The sequence below is a fragment of the Neophocaena asiaeorientalis genome, unplaced genomic scaffold, assembly GCF_003031525.2.
Source record: "Neophocaena asiaeorientalis asiaeorientalis breed wild unplaced genomic scaffold, Neophocaena_asiaeorientalis_V1.1 scaffold400, whole genome shotgun sequence".
In the NCBI taxonomy this organism is placed as follows: Eukaryota; Metazoa; Chordata; class Mammalia; order Artiodactyla; family Phocoenidae; genus Neophocaena; species Neophocaena asiaeorientalis.
In genome coordinates, this window is record NW_020175089.1 from 3,499,914 (window position 1) to 3,520,141 (window position 20,228).

The 20,228-nt window shown below is 39.9% G+C and overlaps 1 pseudogene; it reads left to right on the plus strand.

Moving 5' to 3' along the window:
* The first annotated feature begins 2,930 nt into the window (after positions 1–2,930).
* LOC112412536 (pyridoxal kinase-like) lies at positions 2,931–11,571 on the plus strand (annotated as a pseudogene).
* Positions 11,572–20,228: the final 8,657 nt, after the last annotated feature.

Here is a 20,228-nt window from a genome sequence, read left to right on the forward strand (position 1 = left end):
TCAGGTGTTTAGAGCTTTTTTTGGTTAACATTCAGTGCAAAAGTTATAGATGTTGTATAATGCTAGAGTTGAATTTTAAGGGATTTCCTAATATGTATACTATCTTTTTATCTGAAGTAATAAATAAACTATGATCTTGAAAGTGCCGGAATCAGAAAAAAAAATATTTCAAAGGGTCAAAACTCAGGAAATTACAGAGTAAATATTTGTTCTTTTTATCATTTAGCACATATTTGTTTGGTGCCTTCTCTGTGACAAGTCCTGGGAAAAAGTGATGAATTAAAATATACACTCTTCTTGCCCTCCAGGAGCTTAGAATCTAGTGGACTTCAATCTCACTCACCTCAGGAAGTGATGTTCCTTTTCTCCAATCCAGTCATCTGCCTATGCTATATGCTCTGTAAATTTTCCAAAATCAAAGTTTTCCATACACACTAAACAGAGAAAGGTACAAGAGGAAAAGGAATTACGACAAAAGGAGAAGTTGCCTCACATATTGTCTTCCTAGTTATTGGTTTAACATCTACCTTTACAACAATATTGCAAACTCCATGAGGGCAGAGACCATATCTTCTTATTCATTGCTTTATCTCCACCACCTAGAACATTGTCTGAAATGGAGGAGGCACTCAACAAATACTGATTGATTTATTGAATGAATGACTGAATAAATGAACAAACTGAAGAACATTGCCTAACGGGGAATTCCCTGGCAGTCCAGTGGTTAAGACTCGGTGCCTTCACTGCCATGGGCCTGGGTTCACTCCCTGGCCAGGGAACTAAGCTCCCACAAGGTGTGCAGTGTGACCAAAAAATGAAAAAAAGAAAAAAAAAGAATATTGCCTGACAAACGTAGGTGCTCATTTATGGATAATTAGATGAACAGGTGGTAGAGTAGATGAGTGGATAAACATATAGGTCAGTTAACAGTGATGAGAAGGGTGCGTAGGTCAAGGAGTGGATGGATGGGTGGGTAAACAGATAAATTGTTTATTGTTTGGTGCATATGTGGGTGGGTGATTTTAAAAATGGAAAATTTCACTATAGTTATCAAGATCCTTGTGATAATGTTCAATTTGTAAAGAGGTTTGAATTTGCTCCAGTCAGGAAGAACTCACAGAAACACCACCAGGGTTTGGAGCAACCCAAGGAAGTGGCCTGAACATTCCTAAATCACTCCTCCACCCCCACCCCAGGTCATGAGGCTCCAGCAGCACTCACGGGTTCATACCAGGTACATATCCTTATTTTGCTGCCCTCACCCATTCTCCCTACTGCTGGCAACAGCATCTATTTACTCATTGAAGAACTGCCCACCCTTCCAAATATGATCTCATGAGTGTGCACATTACATAAGCTGGGCTACTCAGATGTTTGCTCCCTGGAGTTTGAACCTGGAGCAGAAAAACATTGTATTTGTTTCCTAGGGCTGCCATAACAAAGTACCACAAACTGAATGGCTTAAAACAACAGAAATTTTTTGTCTCACAATTCTGGAGGGTAGAATTTTGAAATCAAGTTGTTGACAGGGCCATGCTTTCTCTGAAATCTGTAGGGGAGAATCCATCCTTGCCTCTTCTATCTTCTGGTGTTTGCTGGCAATCCTTGGCATTCCTTGTGTTTTAGATGTGTCACTCCAATCTCTGCCTCCATTGTCAATGGCCATCTTCTCCCCACATGTCTCTGTCACTTCTCCTCTAATAAGGGGACCAGACATATTGGATTGGCCACACTACTCCAGTATGACCTCGTCTTAACTTGAGTACATCTGCAAAGACCCTACTTCCCAATAAGATCACATTTGAAGGTATTGGGTGCTAGGACTTCAACATATATTTTGGCAGGATACAATTCAACCCCTAACAGACACAAAGCCTGAAACCATACGGAGCCCATTCATCTGAAGAGAGAAGCCTAAAGGGACTCCCTAGATCCATGATCTGCCATGGTTTCTGTGCTTTCCAAAGTCTAATGGGGAGCTTTTCCCTGATTCTGTGAACTATACCTACCTAACCATATCTTTCAATTTTATTTGTTTACCCTTTTAAGACAGAATTGGTTTATGTTGCCTACAACCAAAATATCCTAACAGCTAGATGTAGTCTTCCAAGACAAATGGATTGAGTGTGGTGCACACACACACACACACCTACACACACACACACAATCAGTCATCTCTCCCATCTCTCTGCCCCTTCGACCTCGATGAGTGAGATTGGCAAGAAGAGGCCAAAGGTTCCTTTGTCAACTCAAATGAAAACAAAAGACCTTTTATTTAAGGAGGGTGCCTCTCTCCCTCTGTATTTTAGTTCAAGAAGTTTGAATGGTTCACCATCTGGATTATGTGGAATCCTTGCCTAAACTTATCACAGGGATATTGTGAAAACTAAGTAGGGGGAAGAGATTTGATAGCAAAACATGACCTACGAAGTGTTATGCAATAGTGAAGGCCATATCTTTAATCGACGAGTATAGAGAGTAAACTTTAGATCCAGAAGACCCCTGTTAATAGTTAATCTCTTGCCCTGCTTTATTTTCCTTTGTAAACATTTTTATTACCTGAAATTGTTTTATTTGTATTTATTTATTTACTCACCTATAGTCGGTCTTCTCCACTAGAAGACAAGTCCCACAAAGGTGGGGCTTGGTTTCACTGGCTTCAGTCTCCACAGTGCCTGAAGGAGTGAGTGAGTGAACAAATGAATGACTGAAAGAAGCTGCATTGTCAGGACTGAAGACAAATTACTTAACTTGAGTTTTTGTTATTTGTTAGATTATCACAGGAATTAAGGTAAACAAAGATTAGTTATTCACAATGTAGTTTTGAGACCAGTGGCATCAGCAACATCTGGGAGTTTGCTGGAATGCAGGTTCTCAGGCCCCAACTCAGACCCACTGAGTCAAAATTTGCATCTTACCAAGATACCCAAATGGAGGGGGGTGTTCTGAAGATGGCGGAAGAGTAAGACGCGGAGATCACCTTCCTCCCCACAGATACACCAGAAACACATCTACATGTGGAACAACTCCTACAGAACACCTGCTGAATGCTGGCAGTAGACCTCAGACCTCCCAAAAGGCAAGAAACTCCCCATGTACCTGGGTAGGGCAAAAGAAAAAAAGAAAAAACAGAGACAAAAGAATAGGGATGGGACCTGCACCAGTGGGAGGAAGCTGTGAAGGAGGAAAGGTTTCCACACACTAGGAAGCCCCTTCGCAGGCAGAGACTGCGGGTGGCAGAGGGGGAACTTCGGAGCCGCAGAGGAGAGCACAGCAACAGGGGTGCGGAGGGAAAAGCGGGGAGATTCCCTCACAGAGGATCGGTGCCGACCGGGACTCACCAGCCCGAGAGGCTTGTCTGCTCGCCCACCAGGGCAGGCGGGGCTGTGAGCTGAGGCTCGGGCTTTGGTCGGAGCGCAGGGAGAGGACTGGGGTTGGCAGCGTAAACACAGCCTGAAAGGGGTAGTGCACCACGGCTAGCCGGGAGGGAGTCCGGGAAAAGGTCTGGAGCTGCCGAAGAGGCAAGAGACTTTTTCTTCCCTCTTTGTTTCCTGGTGCGCGAGGAGAGAGGATTAAGAGTGCTGCTTAAAGGAACGCCAGAAACGGGCACAACCCGTGGCTAAAAGCACGAACCCCAGAGATGGGCACGAGCCGCGGCAAAAAGCGCGGACCTCAGAGATGGGTGGGAGATGCCAAGGCTGCTGCTGCTGCCACCAAGGGGCCTGTGTGCGAGCACAGGTCACTATCCACACCCCTCTTCCGGGGAGCCTGTGCTGCCTGCCACTGCCAGGTTCCCGGGATCCAGGGACAACTTATCCAGGAGAACACACGGCGGGCCTCGGGCTGGTGCAATGTCATGCCGGCCTCTGCCGCCGCAGGCTCGACCCGCAATCCGTGCCCCTCCCTCCCCCCGGCCTGAGTGAGCCGGAGCCCACGAATCAGCGGCTCCTATAACCCCTTCATGTCTGAGCAAAAAACAGACGCCCTCCAGCGACCTACACGCAGAGGCGGGGCTAAATTCAAAGCTGAGCCCCTGGGAGCTGTGAGAACAAAGAAGAGAAAGGGAAATCACTCCCAGCAGCCTCAGAAGCAGCGGATTAAATCTCGACAATCAACTTGATGTACCCTGCATCTGTGGATACATGAATAGACATGAATAGACAATGAATCATCCCAAATTGAGGAGGTGGACTTTGAAAGCAAGATTTATGATTTTTTCCCCTTTTCCTCTTTTTGTGAGTGTGTATGTGTATGCTTCTGTGTGAGATTTTGTCTGTATAGTTTTGCTTCCACCATTTGTCCTAGGGTTCTATCTGTCCGTTTTTTTTTTAATTTTTTTTCTTAATAGTTAATTTTAATAACTTTATTTTATTTTACTTTATCTTCTTTCTTTCTTTCCTTCCTTCCCTCCTTTAGACAATGAATCATCCCAAATTGAGGAGATGGACTTTGAGAGCAAGATTTATGATTTTTTTTCCCTTTTTCCTCTTTTTCTGAGTGTGTATGTGTATGTTTCTGTGTGAGATTTTGTCTGTATAGTTTTGCTTCCACTATTTGTCCTAAGGTTCTATCTGTCCGGTTATTTTTTTAATTTTTTTTCTTAATAATTATTTTTTAATTTAATAACTTTATTATATTTTAATTTATTTTATTTTACTTTATATTTTTTCCTTCCTTCCCTTCTTCCTTCCTTCCTCCCACAAATCCTCCCTCCCTCCTTTCTTTCTTTCTTTCCTTCTTTCCTTCTTTTCTTCATTTCTTCCTTCCTTCCTTCCCTCCTTTCTTTATTCCTTTCGTTCTTTCTTCCTACTTCTACTAATTATTTCTCTCTACTTTTTCTCCCTTTTATTCTGAGCCATGTGGATGAAAGGCTCTTGGTGCTGCAACCACGAGTCAGTGCTGTGCCGCTGAGGTGGGAGAGTCAACTTCAGGACACTGGTCAACAAGAGACCTCCCAGCTCCACATAATATCAAAAGGTGAAAATCTCCCAGAGATCTCCATCTCAACACCAGCACCCAGCTTCACTCAACGACCAGCAAGATACAGTGCTGGACACCCTATGCCAAACAACTAGCAAAACAGGAACACAACCCCACCCATTAGCAGAGAGGTGGCATATCATCATAATAAGTCCACAGACACCTCAAAACACCCCCCCAGACATGGACTTGCCCACCAGAGAGACAAGATCCAGCCTCATCCACCAGAACACAGACACTAGTTCCCTCCACCAGGAAGCCTACACAACCCACTGAACCAACCTTAGTCACTGGGGACAGATATCAAGAACAACGGAAACTACAAATGTGCAGCCTGCAAAAAGGAAACCCCAAACACAGTAAGATAAGCAAAATGAGAAGACAGAAAATCACACAGCAGATGAAGGAGCAAGACAAAAACGCACCAGACCTAACAAATGAAGAGGATATAGGCAGTCTACCTGAAAAAGAATTCAGAATAATCAAAGTAAAGAGGATCCAAAATCTTGGAAATACAATAGACAAATTGAAAAAACATTTAACAAGAACCTAGAAGAACTAAAGATGAAACAAACAGTAGAAAATGGGAATAGAAGCACACATATTGATAATTACCTTAAATGTAAATAGACTAAATGCTCCCACCAAAATACCCAGACTGGCTGAATGGATACAAAAATAAGACCCATATATATGCTGTCTACAAGAGACCCACTTCAGACCTAGAGACACATACAGACTGAAAGTAAATGTAAATAGACTAAATGCTCCCACCAAAATACCCAGACTGGCTGAATGGATACAAAAATAAGACCCATATATATGCTGTCTACAAGAGACCCACTTCAGACCTAGAGACACATACAGACTGAAAGTAAGGGGATGGAAAAAGATATTCCATGCAAATGGAGACCAAAAGAAAGCTGGAGTAGCAATTCTCATATCAGACAAAATAGACTTTAAAATAAAGCCTATTACAAGAGACAAAAAACGACAGTACATAATGATCAAGGGATTGATCCACAAAGAAGATATAACAATTGTAAATATTTATGCACCCAACATAGGAGCACCTCAATACATAAGGCAAATACTAAGAGCCATAAAAGGGGAAATCGGCAGTAACACATTCAGAGTAGGGAACTTTAACACCCCACTTTCACCAATGGGCAGATGATCCAAAGTGAAAATAAATAAGGAAACACCAGCTTTAAATGATACATTAAACAAGATGGACTTCATTGATATCTATAGGACATTCTATCCTAAAACAACAGAATACATATTTTTCTCAAGTGCTCATGGAACATCCTCCAGGATAGATCATATCTTGGGTCACAAATCAAGCCTTGGAAAATTTAAGAAAATTGAAATTGTATCAAGTATCTTTTCTGACAACAATGCCATAAGACTAGATATCAATTACAGGAAAATATCTGTAAAAAATACAAACACATGGAGGCTAAACAATACACTACTTAATAACGAAGTGATCACAGAAGAAATCAAAGAGGAAATAAAAATATACCTAGAAACAAATGACAATGGAGACACGATGACCCATAACCTATGGGATGCAGCAAAAACAGTTCTAAGAGGGAAGTTTATAGCAATACAAGCCCACCTTAAGAAACAGGAAACATCTCAAATAAACAACCTCACCTTGCACCTAAAGCAATTAAAGAAAGAAGAACAAAAATAACCCAAAGTTAGCAAAAGGAAAGAAATGGTAAAAATCAGATCAGAAATAAATGAAAAAGAAATGAAGGAAACGATAACAAAGATCAATAAAATAAAAAGCTGGTTCTTTGAGAAGATAAACAAAATAGACAAACGATTAGCCAGACTCATCAAAAAAACAAAAAAGGGGAGAAGCCACAAATCAATAGAATTAGAAATGAGAAAGGAGAAGTAACAAGAGACACTGCAAAAATACAAAAGCTCATGAGAGAGTACTACAAGCAACTCTACGGCAATAAAATGGACAACCTGGAAGAAATGGACAAATTCTTAGATATGCACAACCTGCCAAGACTGAATCAGGAAAATAGAAAATATGAACAGACCAATCACAAGCACTGAAATTGAAACTGTGATTAAAAATCTTCCAACAAGCAAAAGCCCAGGACCAGATGGCTTCACAGTCGAGTTCTATCAAACATTTAGAGAAGATCTAACACCTATCCTTCTCAAACTCTTCCAAAATATAGCAGAGGGAGGAACACTCCCAAATTCCTTCTACGAGGCCACCATCACCTTGATACCAAAACAAACGGAACAGCATAGAAAGCCCAGAGATAAACCCACGCACATATGGTCACCTTATCTTTGAAAAATGTGGCAGGAATGTACAGTAGAGAAAGGACAGCCTCTTTAATAAGTGGTGCTGGGAAAACTGGACACGTACATGTAAAAGTATGAGATAAGATCACTCCCTAACACCATACACAAAAATAAGCTCAAAATGGGTTAAAGACGTAAATGAAAGTATCAAACTCTTAGAGGAAAACATAGGCAGAACACTCTATGACATAAATCACAGCAAGATCCATGAGGAGTGGGATAGGGAGGGTAGGAGGGAGGAAGATGCAAGAGGGAAGTGATATGGGAACATATGTATATGTATAACTGATCCACTTTGTTATAAAGCAGAAACTAACACACCATTGTAAAGCAATTATACCCCAATAAAGGTGTTTAAAAAAAAAAGATACCCAAATGATTTATCTGCACAGTATAGTTTGAGAAGCCTTGAATATGAAAGGTACATGAAACTGTTCATTTATTAAGGTAAATGAAACTGTAAAATAATAAACACATACATTATCATTATTATATTGTTGCCATATGTCCCTTGCTGTTTCAGTTGAGTGTCAAAGGCAGGTATCCCAAGGGCCTAGTAGAGCACAATATTTCATACAGGACAGTGATAGTAACAATGCATAATAATCTTAGAGGAGCTCTGATATATTTCTGGAGAGAATATTCTGGCAAAAAATATTTGCAATCATACCAAAACCCTTTAAATTTTTACATACATGAACAAAAATTTAACAAGATGTCAAGCATAGTCTTAAATTGGGGGAAAATGGAGACAATTTGAAACAGTAGATTTAATGGTTTAAAATAAATTATGTTTATCCAAACAGTAGAAAGCTTGCAATCATGTTAAGTATTGTATAAATATATGTATTATTAATACAATAACTAAGCAAGACTCATGCAGCATAATTTTTTAAAACTATTTTATTTGTTTCCAATTCTACCTGTTGACATGAGAAAGGGTATTTATATTTCGCTCCTTGGATGAAAATCAGGGCAACATTTATAAAACACTTGGACACTCTTAGATCATGAAAAGTGCTCCCAACATCAGTGATCCTTTTAAAAAAAAAACTCACTTTGGTAAGAGATAGTCCAGTTCCAAGTAAAAATTTAAATGTCAATCTTCATTCAAGGTTAAAATTTCTCCTTCCTCCACCTGTGCTTCCCACAGCTTCACCACCTACAGTGCTAGTTCTTAAAGGATGGCTAGGAATTATACACAAAGAAAGGGTCAGGGAAGGCAGTACAGATGGAAGGAACAGTCTAAACAAAATGAGAAGCAACAAAAAGCACACCTTCCTTGGTGGACTCTAAGGAAACAATCCTGCCAAAATAAAGTCCTCATAAATGGCAATAAGCTCTCAGAAGCTGCCAGAAATTCAACCTATCAAAACTAAGTAGAATTTGAAAGTTGCAAAAGTAATACTGCATGTGTGTGCCAATAGTATTGTGAGCTGTTGAGAGCATTGGTGTGAGAGTTAACCAGGTATAAGTTCAAATCCCAAGTTTGCCACTTAGTAGCTGGATAACCTTGAGCAAATTGCTTAAGCTCCCTAAGCTTCAGTTTCCTCATCTGTAAAATGTCCCCTTAGGTTGTGAGGATTAAGTAACGTAATGCATACAAAGAACTAGACACTGTGCCTGGGATACAGATAGTGCTCAACAAAAGGCTAAATGTTGCCTTCATGACTCAGGAAACTGCAAGCTTGAACTTACCCTTCCCAGTGGTCAAGGATTGGAAACATCTTTCATTTGCAATTCCTACTGAGAAGTTGAGGTTTCCATCTGCCCCTGCCCTGTTCCCAAGAACCACCCTCTTCCCAGAAAAATGCAAGAGAGATATTCATTGTGGCCCTGGAAGCCACAGGGCAAGACCCAGTCTCAAACTGGGATCAGAAAAAGAGAGACATTTCTTTCAAGTAAGTACTTAGAGAAGACAAATTTTTAGAGACCAGTGAGACTGGAGTCCAGAGAGCCCTTCCAGAAAGCGCTGCCTTTTCTAAAATAATCTCAGGATATTCTTGAGATGCTGGAGGTCAGGGAAGTGAAACCCAATAATGATGGATTACATTTTCCACCAGCCTGGATGAAGGGGAGAAGAAGTCATGGAAGAAAGAGTGGTTTAAAATATTTTTGAAAAATTATTCATTTTAAATTTGTTAACAAATTAAAATTTATACTTGATTAAAAGCAACATCCCATAACTCACTCCTTGCCATCCAGTGTCCTGTTCCCAGAGGCAACTATTTCTAATTCTTTTAGCTCTTTCTCCTGGGTGTCAAGTCCATATCTCTATACAGTGGAGCCTCACTACTCGATGGTTCCATATTTGTGAATTTGTCTACTAGCTAAAATTTATTTGTAACTCCAAAATTAATACTCAAGGTGCTTTTGTGGTAGACAACAAAAAATTTGAGTCATCTCTAACATGCTTGTGCCCAGGTGAGGTAGAGCAAGGCAATAGTCTGCCTTTTTGTTTCAGCTCTCACACAGATGTCTTCAAAAATAATCAATAAAAAATCTATAATAGGAAAATAAAAGAGTTTTATTTGACCCAAATTAAGGACTATGGTCAGGGAGACAGCTTCTCAGATTAATCTGAGGAACTGCTCTGGAGAAGCATGGTTTTCAGCACAGTTGTACATCTTGTCAGAACAAAGAACATCAAACAAGTCAGGGACACCATCCTTTCAAGGTTTCAAAAATAAACAGATCAGCACATACACAGCAAGTCAGTATGTCCTTGACACCTAGGAAGGCAGTCTTATCACTGAAGGAATACCAGCATTGGCATCACAGGAAGAGAGGCATTTAATCTTTATTGTTAATGTGGACATTCTTTACTTCTAGTCAATGTACTCTTTTCTTTAATGATTAAAGCAGATGTACAATGTATGTTTGATAGACCACAAACAGGCTGTTTAGGTTAACATAAAATTTAAGTCAAATCATGTACAATCCAGAAACCAGACGTTCCCATACCTCAATATGTGAAAATTTCCTTCCATTGTTTCTCCCTTCTGATTGCAAATCTTTCAATAGAAAGCACTGAGGATCACAATATTTGTCGCTCAATGCCAGGGTAGTTGCTGCCTGCCCTGGGTCCATCATGTCCCTCAGTGTTAGGCTTCCGTTTTTGTTGTTTATACATGTAAAGAGATTTGCCTAAGAGGGAGGTGGCCCATCGTTCAAGCAGAGTGCCTTCACTGAGCAGGGCTGCAGCAGAGCAGAGACTGAGTGCAGCTGGAACCAAGTGGAGCACAGCCCCAGCATGCGGCGGAGATACTGACCCTGCCCGGCCCTGCCCCTGAGGCAGACCTGGCAAGGGGGAAGATTGTCAGGTGCTCTCCATTCAGAGCCATGTCATCTGTGGCTACATGGGCAATCAGGCGGTCACACTCCCACTACACGTTTTGGGGTTCAAGATTGATGTAGTGAACTCTGTCCAGTTTTTAAACCACACAGGCTACTCACACTGGAATGGCCAAGTGCTGAACTCAGATGAGCTCCACGAGCTGTATGACGGGCTGGAGCTGAACAACATGAACAAATATAACTATGTGCTCACAGGTTACATGAAAGACAAGTTCTTCCTGGCCATGGTGGTGGACACCAGGAAGGAGCTGAAGCAGCAGAACTCCAGGCTCTTGGTCATGTGCGTCCCCATGATGGGAGACAAGTGGAACAGAGAAGTTTCCACCTACCTCCCTGAGGACCTTCTTCTGGTTTACAGAGAGAAGGTCATGCCAGTTGCAGACATCATAACCCCCAACAAATTTGAGGCTGAGTTGCTGAGCGGCAGAAAGATCCACAGCCAAGAAGAAGACTTAGCAGTGAGTGATGGACGTGCTGCATTTAATGGGCCTTGACACAGTGGTCATCACCAGCTTAGACCTGCTATCCCCAAGGGGCATTAACTACCTGATCATGCCAGGGAGCCAGATGACCCAGACCCCTGACGGCACTGTGATGATGCAGAGCATCCTCATGGAGATGTGCAAGGTGGACACAGTCTCCATAGGCACCGGGGACCTGTTCACTGCTGTGCTCTTGGCATGGATGCACAAGCAACTCAACAGTCTCAAGGTGGCCTGTGAAAATACTGTGTCGGCCATGCACCATGTTCTGCAGCAGACCATCAAGTGTGCAAAAGCCAAGGCTGTGGAAGGACTGAAGCCCAGCCCAGCCCAGCTGTAGCTGAGGACTGTCCAGAGCAAGAAAGACATCCAGAACCCAGAGATCATCATCCAGACCATAGTGCTGTGAGAGCTGTGTGAACCTACCTCCTTAACACCCAGCGTTAGGTGTCTCCATTTCCATCCTTGTGAAAAATGTAATGTCTGCCTTAGAGCTGTGACCAAAATTTGACATTTTTTTCATTCATGAGGAAAAAAAAAAAAAAGAAGAGATTTGCCTAGTTATCCACTTGGGGGGTGGGAGGGAGGGGGTGTCTAATCAGACATAGTGAACAAGCACAGACGTATGCTAATGGGGAAACATTTTATAGGCTATACATTTTATCAATTATGTTGAATTGTCACATAAACATTGTTACACCTGCTTTTTTTTTAATTTTATTTTGTTTATATTTTTATACAGCAGGTTCTTATTAGTCATCAGTTTTATACACATCAGTGTATACATTTCAATCCCAATCACCCAATTCATCACACCCCCACCCCTGCTGCTTTCCCCCCTTGTGTCCATACGTTTGTTCTCTACGTCTGTGTCTCAATTTCTGCCCTGCAAACTGGTTCATCTGTACCATTTTTCTAGGTTCCACATATATGTGTTAATATACGATATTTGTTTTTCTCTTTCTGACTTACTTCACTCTGTATGACAGTCTCTAGATCCATCCACGTCTCAAAAAATGACCCAATTTCATTCCTTTTTATGGCTGAGTAATATTCCATTGTATATATGTACCACATCTTCTTTATCCATTTGTCTGTCGATGGGCATTTAGGTTGCTTCCATGACCTGGCTATGTTACACCTGCTGTAAACAGTAGGCTTAAAGCAAGTAGTGATACATGTCCTGAGTAGCTTCATAGCCAGGAAAAGAATAATAATACATACTATGACAATCATAATCATTTGTAAGCAAAACGGGAAAAAAATGTCTGATCTTGTAGCCATTTCACCCTTTTGGGAAATTGTGTGTGTGTGTGCCTCTACTTCTCCAGAGCTGTTGATATAAGTGCAGCAAGTAGTGCGAGCAATAACATAAATGCTTCCTTGTTTAACCAACAAAAATATGAGGCAATTCTGTTATCTAATATTATATGGGCTAGGAATTTAGGGATGTCTGTTATGCTGCAATGCTTTTTTTCAGTTTCCTCAACTATTTGACCAATGGTGAGTGATAGATTTCTAATCATATCTCTGTTTACACATACTCCTGCATTAGGAACCAAGATTGCCAAAAGATTTTGTCATGAGATATCTTGGTATCTTGCTAACATGGATCTCTTGACTCTGTAATGAAGAGAGAAAGGAGGTTCATCTACTTACTTATGTATAGACAATGGAGTAACATATTATCCTAGTAAAAATAAACCTTCTATTTGCCAGCTAGTAAGACTATGTGCCCATCTTTAGGAAAGTGGATCAATTCCAATACCACATGAAGACAAAACATGGGGGAGCACAAGTGATCCCTCCTAGAGTGCTCTCATTGATAGCTTCATCAGTTGGAAGTTTTGTTAATGCGGTATTAAACCATGGGTCATTTCTCTTGTAGGCTTTCCAAAACCTATGTGTATGGTATTTGATGTAAGGGAGTTGCTGGCATAATTTTCTTGCGTTTTTCTCTTTAAGACATTTGTTAATTAAGTAAGGAACAGAGTGAGGTGTCCTAGGGTAAGTTGTGTCAGGTCTCTAAGGATCATGGATAGTATCAAACAAAGGATAGACAAATTAATATGTTAAAGAATTTGAACCTGAAAGGTTAGGCCAGAGGGAGGTCAGTCAAGGTGGGTGGTAATGTTAGAAACATCTGAAAAGTCATAATATAGGTGTTAGGAGGGGCCAAATTGGTCTTGTACTGATGGAGGAATTTGATGACAAATCCAACAGTCAGTTAGATTGCCTCCAGGAGCTATACTCTGTGACAACTTTACTAAAGAATTTTCTTTCCATTTTGAACATTGCATCAAAAGTATAGCTAGAAGTAAAACAATAACTTTCAATTTTGATAGGGAGATGAGTATTTGGTAAACAGTACAATTGAATTAATAGGATGAGTCTTACAGGCCCAGTCCAGATTCTTGGGTCAGCTGTCTACCATTGATGTCATCTTTTTGTCCTGGTGTGGATGTCATCTGAGGTCAGAAGTCTTTTCTATAAAACAGTCAGGTGCAGAGGCTTTCTTAAGTCAGAAATATTAATTCAAGAGTCAATTCCCATAAGTTTCACTGTACATGAGCTACTTAAGAATACCTGATAAGGATCCTTTCATCTAGGTTGGAGAGTCCTTTATATGATGTCTTTTCCAGTAAGCATGATCTCCTGGATGCAGGTCATGTGTCATCTGATCTTCATCCAAAGATAGATTACTGTGATCAGCTTCAGAAGCAAGCTTAGAATATCCTTTCAATAATTCAATAAACTTTACAATAATGTAACATAGCAACAAAGAGGCATCTTGGATGTAGGTAGTAAATAGAAAACCTCGGTATATACAAAACTTCAATATCCACAAAGATATATTATGGAAAAATAATTTTTCTCTCTAAATTATCTTCATTTTTCACCAAATATAGTCAAATTAAGACTGATTTATTTTCAAAAATAAGTCTGATTTCAATAAACTTGGCCTGATAATTTACATAAGTGGAATTGATCGTATACGTTCTTTTAAATTTGGCTTTGCTGGAACTTTACAAGAGGAATCTCAAATTGAACTTTTAAAAGTCCTCTCAAGACGAGGAAAGCCATGCCAAGAACTTGCCATCAGATTCTGCCTGCAATACCTACAGGTTTAGGTGTATACCTCTCTTCTTGAAGTCTAAAATATCTTGAGGTTCCTGCACCTGCCTGGAAGTGTTCTTACTTATTCACCTGGAAATGCTGCTGGGAACCTAAGGATTTCCAATCTCTGGAGGGATCAAGTAGAGAGGAAAGATAAATGCTTCAATCTGCTTATAAAGATATAATTGCTGTAAGTTATAATTAGCTTAAGAGGAAAGGTTCCCTTATGTCTGGAAGACAAAAATTAAAAGCCAGTAATATTTCAGACAAAAAGTCATAAAAATTGTATTTACCAGTTCATTCAATCCCATGTAATTAATTTTCGTTCTGCTCAAGTCCAGTTTTTCCATTAGTTTTATTGACCTTGCCTGAAGATTGAAGGTGACAGTGACAGTGATAATTTCAAGAAATTTTCAAGTTTTTTTTTTTAAGACTCATATGATTTGCCCAATGAAGTGAGTGTCTTGATCACTGGGGATTGTGGAAAATATTCTCCAAGTGGAAAATACATTTTCTAACAGTTTCTTTACCATTGTGACATCATCAGCCTTGCAGAAAGAGAAGGCTTTAACCCATCACATGAAAAATGGGGTTCGTCAGAGAACTGGGAAGAATCCAGTAGCCATCTTGGGTTTCCCATAACCCTGACTGTTTAATTCACAGGTATTGCTTACCCACCTTAATATCTCTCATTTAGGAACAGACTGTTGCCTTGTTACAAGGACATCAGGGTGGCAAAATCCTGACAATAAGGGGTCAATTTTCTTGCAGAATTGGAATGGATTTTATCTATACAGATTCTGTTATTGTTGCCTTTGCATGAAAGTCATCTAGGGCATTCTCCTGATACTTGGGTTCAGTCCCTTTAGCATAAGCCTCAATTTTGATGACAACATAACATTTTATGTCAGGACATATAAGACTTCCAGGAATTTCATATAATTTCTGGAACTCATAATATACACTTATGTAGATATAACATGAAGAAGACTTAACATTACCTTTTATTTGACAATGCTTCCCACATAATTTAACATACTGAATAAACCTAATTAGTTTAATATCTCTCTTTGAGATGCTTCAGGACAAAAATCACTTTCTTTTCCCTTAACAAAATGCATTTTCATTCTTCATAATTTCTTTTACTGAAAACACACAACTTATTTTCATTGTATACTGAAATATTTCTCTTATTATTTCTAATATCTTTAATTACTTATATATTATCAATTTTAACCTTTAAAAAAAACCTTAATCTCTGGCAAAAACCAAGATGCAAGCAATTGTGAGCAGCATTTCCTGATTGGCAAACTTGTGAACATATTCCATAATCTCTAAAAACATACATTCTCTCATAACCCAATTTCTTCCCTCAATGGGGTACAAGACGTCTTTCCAACATACTCAAGCATCTTTAGTTTTTCTCTAATAAGGAGACAAAAGTAGGTAAATTTAGACTTTCTTAGCAATTAATGTTTTAGTATTTTACCTTAATTGGAAGTGATCTGTATATTCAATGAACTCTTATTATTTAGCTTAATCTAGGAAAATTCTAAAGTTTCAAGTCTGGAGAAACTATTTTTAGGTAGACATACCACAAAACAATCATTCTTAAAGAGTTCACTTAAAAACTTTTATCCCATTTATCCTCTATTTATTACTTACAAAAATATCATCTTACCAAGTTAATTTTCTTGTTGACAAATTTTGTAACAGAGATAATATGAGCTTATTGACTTTTAGTAAACCTAGGTAAAAGTATTATACTTAATGTTTATGACTCTAAAGACATGTCTGTATTAATCAAACCAAAAACTTATACTTGTTTTCATTCATTAAAGATTAATCCTAGATCATATGATCTTTTAAAGATTTGAGGATAGTTTTTTGTTATATTTGGAAATATTTGATTTGGGGGTAGAGTTAAGATGGTGGAGTAGGAGGATGTGGAGTTTGTGTCTCCTCACAAGTACAAGAATGCATCAGAGCAATTCTCCCAGAGCACCTACTGAGCACTAATGAGGGACCTCAGACACCTAAGGGGACGGGAGGAATCCCCGCACAACTGGGTAGGATGTGAGAGAGAAGGAAGGTGTAAAGAAAAGTGGAGACGGGATGGGACCAGCACCCCTGAGGTGGGGCTGGGAGAGAAGAGAGGGGATCACCAGGGACAGAGAGGGACCTTCAGGGGATAGGGGGTTTGGAGGGGAATGCAGCAGTCAGTCAGTGGAGGGTAGGACAGAGTGGGACCTATGTACATGGTCCATGCCACAGCCCTGCACACCCCAGCCTGAGCTGTGTTCCCTGGTAGCGAGGGAGGCTGGGTGCCAGAGAGTGGAATTTGGAGGGTGGACCCAGGCAGAGGATGGCTATTGGTGGTGGGGAGGCAGCATGGGGCAGCAGGAAGTGAGGCACCATTGATGAGTGGAGCACAATTGGCAGGGCCTCCATTGTGGCACCCTTCTCCACCTGCTGGCCCAACCTCCTCGGGCAGTGGCACAGGTGCACACCTGATCTGGCTCATCCTCCACTCAAGCCAGGTTCTCCTCTGCCTGCTCAGGCCCTGGTGAGCCTGCTAGTGTCCTGGGCCTGAGCCCCACACCAGCCAAAGCCTCTGCAGGCCACATGGGTACTGGAACTGAGCCCTGCTACCACCAAGGTCTCCTCTGGCCATGGGGGTCCCAGTGGACCCAAGCACCGCACACCCCACAAAGCCTCCACAGGCTGCATGGGTCCTGGTGGCCCATGTGTGTCCCCTGATGGGGCCTCCTCTGGCCTTATGGGTCCAGGCAGACTGAGCACTGCCCACCTTCAAGGCCTCCTCTGGCTTCGCAAGCCCCTGCAGGCACACACATGGAAGCCTGCACCCCAGCTGGTTTACACAGGCACGTGTGCTCTGGGCCAGCTTCAGGAGCAGATGCTGGTTGAAAGGAATACACGCAGAGGTGAGGCTGACACAGCAGGTCCAGAGACCTACCTAGAGGTCTTGGAGGGCCAGCTGGGGAGGCAGAGTTGCATGCACTTCACCGTGGGAACAAGGACACTCATAGTGGAGGTACCAGGGAATTGTTTAAAATTAATTAATTAATTTTTTTTGCTGTTGTTGTGTTTTGTTTTTTTGTTTCATTTTCATTTCTATTTTTTCTAATATATTTTTAACTTTTTAAATTTTATTTTATATTTTATTCTTTGTTATTGTTCTGTTCTTTTTTTGTTGTCTGTTTTTTGTTGTTTTGGTTTTTGTTTTCTGTTGGTTTGTTCTTTGGATATTTGTGTGTTGTTTTCTTTCATTGTGTTTTTTATTTTCTTTTCTTTTTATGTTCTTTTATTAATTCTTTTTTTATTTTTGTTTTTGTCATCTTTATGTGTTTGTCTTTTGTTCTCTTAGCTTTTCTTTTATTTTCTTTTTAATTTTCTTTTATTTTTTGTATTCTGTTTATGTTAGTTTTGTTTTTATTATTGGTTTTGGTTTTGAACTCTCTTGTTTGTTTGGGTGTCTTCTGGTTTTATGCTTTCTTTGTGATTTTTTTTTTCTTGTTGTTGTTGTTTGCTTGTTGCTTTGCTTTTTGTTTGCTTGGATTTGTTTTTCTAATTTGTTTTGGGTTTTATTTGTCTGTTTGTTTTCTTTTCTTTTTTGTTTGTGTGTTTGTTCGGTTTTGTTTTTATTATTTGCATTGGTCTTTGTCTGTTTGCTGTTTGTTTTTTACTTGCCATGCCATGCAACCTGTGGGGTCTTGGTTCCCAGGCCAAGGGTCAGGTCTGAGCCCCTGTGGTGGGAGCGCCAAGTCCAAGACACTAGACTAACAGAGAACTTCAGGCACCTGGGAATACAAATCGGTGTGAGCTCTCCCAGAGGTCCTCATCTCAGCACCAAGACCTGACTCCACCCAACAGCCTACAAGCTCCTGTGCAGGAAGCCTCAGGCTGAACTACCAGCAAAACAGGAACACAGCTCCACCCATCAACAAAAATGAGACAATAGAAAAATATGTCACAGATGAAGGAACAAGGTAAAAATCCACAAGACCAAATAAATGAAGAAGAAATAGGTAATCTACCTAAAAAAGAATTCAGAGTAATGATAGTAAAGATGATCCAAAATCTCAGAAATAGAATGGAGGCACAGATCAAGAAAATAAAAGAAATGTTTAACAAGGACCCAGAAGAACTAAAGAACAAACGGTGACGAACAACACTATAAGTGAAATGAAAAATACACTAGAAGGAATCAATAGCAGAATAACTGAGGCAGAAGAACAAATAAGTGAGCTGGAAGATAGAATTGTGGAAATAACTGCCACAGAGCAGAATAAAGAAAAAGGAATAAAAAGAAATGAGGAGAGTTTCAGAGACCTCTGAGACAACATTAAGCTCACCAACATTCAAATTATAGGGGTCCCAGAAGAGGAAGAGAAAGAAAAATGGTCTGAGAAAATATTTGAAGAGATTATAGTCAAAAACTTCCCTAAGAAGGGAAAGGAAATAGTCAATCAAGTCCAAGAAACGCAGAGAGTCTCATACAAGATAAACCCAAGGAGAAACACACCAAGACATATATTAATCAAATTATCAAAAGTTAAATACAAAGAAAAAATATTAAAAGCAACAAGGGAAAACAAAAATTAACATACAAAGGAATTCCCATAAGGTTATCAGCTGATTTTTCAGCAGAAACTCCGCAGACCAGAAGGGAGTCGCAGGTTATATTTAAAGTGATGAAAGGGAAAAACTACAAGCAACATTAATCTACCCAGCAAGGATATCACTCAGATTCAACAGAGAAATCAAAAGCTTTTCAGACAAGCAAAAGCTAAGAGAATTCAGCACCACCAGACCAGCTTTACAACAAATGCTAAAGGAAATTCTCTAGGTGAGAAACACAAGAGAAAAAAAAGACCTTCAAAACCAAACCCAAAGCAATTAAGAAAATGGTAATAGGAACATACATACTGATAATTACCTTAAATGTAAATGGACTAAATGCTCCAACCCAAAGATACGGACTGGCTGAATGGATACAAAAACAAGACCCATAAATATGCTGTCTACAAGAGACCCACTTCAGACCTAGGGACACATGCAGACTGAAAATGAGGGGATGGGAAAAGATATTCCATGCAAATGGAAAGCAAAAGAAAGCTGCAGTAGCAATACTCATATCAGACAAAATAGACTTTAAAATAAAGTCTGTTACAAGAGACAAGGAAGGACACTACATAATGATCAAGGGATCAATCCAAGAAGAGGACATAACAACTATAAATATTTATGCACCTAACATAGGAGCACCACAATACATAAGACAAATGTTAACAGCCATAAAAGGTGAAATCAAGAGTAACACATTAATAGTGGGGGACTTTAGCAGCACACTTACACCAATGGATAGATTATCCAGACAGAAAGTTAATAAGGAAACACAAGCTTTAAGTGGCATAATATACCAGATAGGTTTAATTGATATTTATAGAACATTCCACCCAAAAGTGGCAGAATACACTTTCTTCTCAAGTGCACGTGAAACATTCTCCAGGATAGATCACATCTTGGGTCACAAGTCAAGCCTCAGTAAATTTAAGAAAATAGAAATTGTATCAAGCATCTTTACTGACCACGACATTATGAGATTAGAAATCAATTACAGGAAAAAAAAACTGTAAAAATCACAAACACATGGAGGCTAAACAATAGCTACTAAATAACCAAGATCACTGAAGAAATCAAAAAGGAAATTTAAAAAATGCCTAGAAAAAAATGACAATGAGTACACAATGACCCAAAACCTATGAGATGTAGCAAAAGCAGTTCTAAGAGGGAAGTTTATAGCCATACAATTCTATCTCAAGAAACAAGAAAAAATCTCATATAAACAACCTAACCTTACACCTAAAGCAACTAGAAAAAGAAGAACAAAGAAAACCCAAAGATAGTAGAAGGAAAGAAATCATA